Source organism: Erpetoichthys calabaricus, chromosome 13, assembly GCF_900747795.2.
Source record: "Erpetoichthys calabaricus chromosome 13, fErpCal1.3, whole genome shotgun sequence".
Classification (NCBI taxonomy): Eukaryota; Metazoa; Chordata; class Cladistia; order Polypteriformes; family Polypteridae; genus Erpetoichthys; species Erpetoichthys calabaricus.
Window position 1 is genome coordinate 86,333,472 of NC_041406.2, and position 3,158 is coordinate 86,336,629.

Consider the following 3,158-nt stretch of genomic DNA (forward strand, 5'->3'; position numbering starts at 1 on the left):
AGATAGATAGATAGATAGATAGATAGATAGATAGATAGATAGATAGATAGATAGATAGATAGATAGATAGATAGATACTCATCACCTCCAATGAAACTCACATATACATTCACTATAAGCTTTATGTGTGTATGTTATTTATCTATATCATCCTGCCCACAATACAAAAATTAAGTTCTATCTATCTATCTATCTATCTATCTATCTATCTATCTATCTATCTATCTATCTATCTATCTATCTATCTATCTATCTATCTATCTATCTATCTATCTATCTATCTATCTATCTATCTATCTATCTATCTAACAGTACATATGCAACATATGAATGTCTAACTTGAAGGCAGCTGTCAATACTTTGTGCCAGTGTAGCTTATGCAGTAGACTGTGGAATATTCAGCACTATACTGTGTTTACACTCCGTGTGCCTGTGGGAATGCTCCTTTTATCATTATATCAGTGGGATATTTATTTGGGTGGCAGACATACATTTAAACATAAAAGGTTTGACAAACAAGAGGAAACAATTCAGCCCATCAAGAGTTTCAGTGGCTCTTTCGTCAATCATTTTGTTATTAAATAGTATTTTTTTCGATTTGCTATTAACTCATGGAAAATTATAACTTGTTTTATAAAATATGCGGCATGCAAATTAATGGTCTGGCATATAATAAATATTTTAATTGTAACGTGTTATAGTTGAAATTAACACTGTATAAACTAAATATTACATCAGTTTATACTTCAGGTAGCAGAGCAGTTGATTCTTAGTGATACGTCACTTATAATACATATAATAATAAAAACCTTTATGAAGGATTCCTACTTAAAACAACCCTTATAAGAAGAGACAAGGTAAATACATTCATACTATTCATAAAATGTAATATATCTTCTAGTTTGAATTCTTCATAATGCACTTTCTCTTTGTGTGTTTGTGTATTTTTACAGTTCTAGAAATGCTGGGTTTGTTCACCTCTGCTAAATATCAGGGAAACATGAAGGAACGGGAAGTAGTGCATATTTTAGGTGTTCAAAAATCATTATGACACATCCTTTACAGTACATTAAATAATATCCAAAGCATTCAAATAGCTTTAGAAAATTTGCAAATGATTTAATTCACATACAGAATATAGATAGATAGATAGATAGATAGATAGATAGATAGATAGATAGATAGATAGATAGATAGATAGATAGATAGATAGATAGCCATTCTATCTATCTATCTATCTATCTATCTATCTATCTATCTATCTATCTATCTATCTATCTATCCACAATATGTTAAACAAAATTTGTACCAATTTGATTAGCATTTTAAGGTGCTTTGCAATTACAAACATATACGGTACAGTTGTCTACATTTGTTATTATCCAATATCATCACACATGGATTAAGCATTGTCACTCACACACCGTGTTAGAAGTGAGATCTATTTTTGTAACTTTTAAATTTTAAAGACCAATTCTATAGCTGCAAAGCCATACAATGTGACAGATATAAAAATTGTTATGGACAGGTACTTATTAAGTTTTAGGAATGCATATGAAAAGTGCACATCTTACTTTAAGGCTTGGAGCTCAAGAGGGAGTGAGTATTAAAATGTGGACATCTAGGGTTGAAAAGTAGCCCTTGACCTTCCACAGGATGCAAAAATGAATTTTCTGTCAATTTTAGTTGCATTTACAGTACTGAAGTAAAATACATTACAAGGAAGCAAAACAGATGAGCATGTCCATTTATATACTGCATATGTATATACTGTATATATACAGTACAGTGCCCTCCATACTTGTTGGGACAAAGACACATTTTTCTTTGATTCACCCCTCTGCTCTACAGTTTAAAACTACAAATCAAACAATTCAGACCTTGTGATTCAAGTGCACATTGCAGACTTTCATTCACGAGTACTTGCCTACATTTTGCTCACACCGAGTAGAAATGACAACGCTTTTCCTTCATGGCACTGTGCATATACACAGCACATATTTAAAGCCTGCCATTCTCACAGACACTAAATCCAGTTCTGGGTTGTAGGCCTGGAGCCTGGGGACTGGACAGAAAGCAGGAAAGAGCACCAAGGATATCGCAGGATGCACTGACACACACACACACCCCTACACTCTGATTCCCTTAAAGAAGCCAGTCTCCAATAAACCAAACACACACGTCTCAGTGAATGTGGAAGCAAAAACAAAGCACCCAGTGGAAAACCATGAAGACATGGGGAAACTGTTCTGATTTCAGAAAGATTGCAAAAGATGTGACGTTCAGACCCAAAATGCTGGATCGATGAGGCTGTAGTGCTAACCACTGCACCACCATATAGACTGACAGATATCTGTATATACTATAAGAATTGTATATACGCACACATACTGTATATGACTGTGTGTGTATATATATATATATATATACACACACATACACACTTTATATATATTCACGAGCTAACCACTGCACCACCATATAGACTGACAGATATCTGTATATACTATAAGAATTGTATATACACACACATACTGTATATGACTGTGTGTGTGTATATATATACACACACACACTTTATATATATTCACGAAAAAATGAAATATTAAAGCCCATGTAAAACATAACAAAACATTCTCAAACTCACTTATTTCAATTCTTGGTTAATAAACATTAATTAGTGAAACTGTTAGACAGACATTTAATTCATATAGAAGTAAATACGTTTAACAAATCCATGCCCGAAAAGAGTGTGTGTCTTTCTTGTTAAGCTGATCATGCACGCCTTCCCCATACACCATCTAGACGAGCAATTGAAGCTGTCAGTGGCCTTGACGTCTGTCTGGGATAAGCCTCCTCACAGTTCCCACTCCATACTGTACCTCATATTTCAAGCTTGTTGCATGTATGCGGTTACCTGCCAGGTAAAGTGTCATCCGCAGCCAGTCGGTTTAAATGGAGGAATTTCGCCTTGTACTGGCACTTTGCATTTAACAAGAATCGCTTTCCTATGTACACAGCATTAGACCACTAGTAAAGTTGTATTAACAGCTGACGTTCTTGACCTGTCTCCTATTAGCTCACATTACCACCTGGTAACAGCCTGCCTTGCACATGCTGTACTTTACAGATATCAGCCGTTATCCCCATCTAGGATC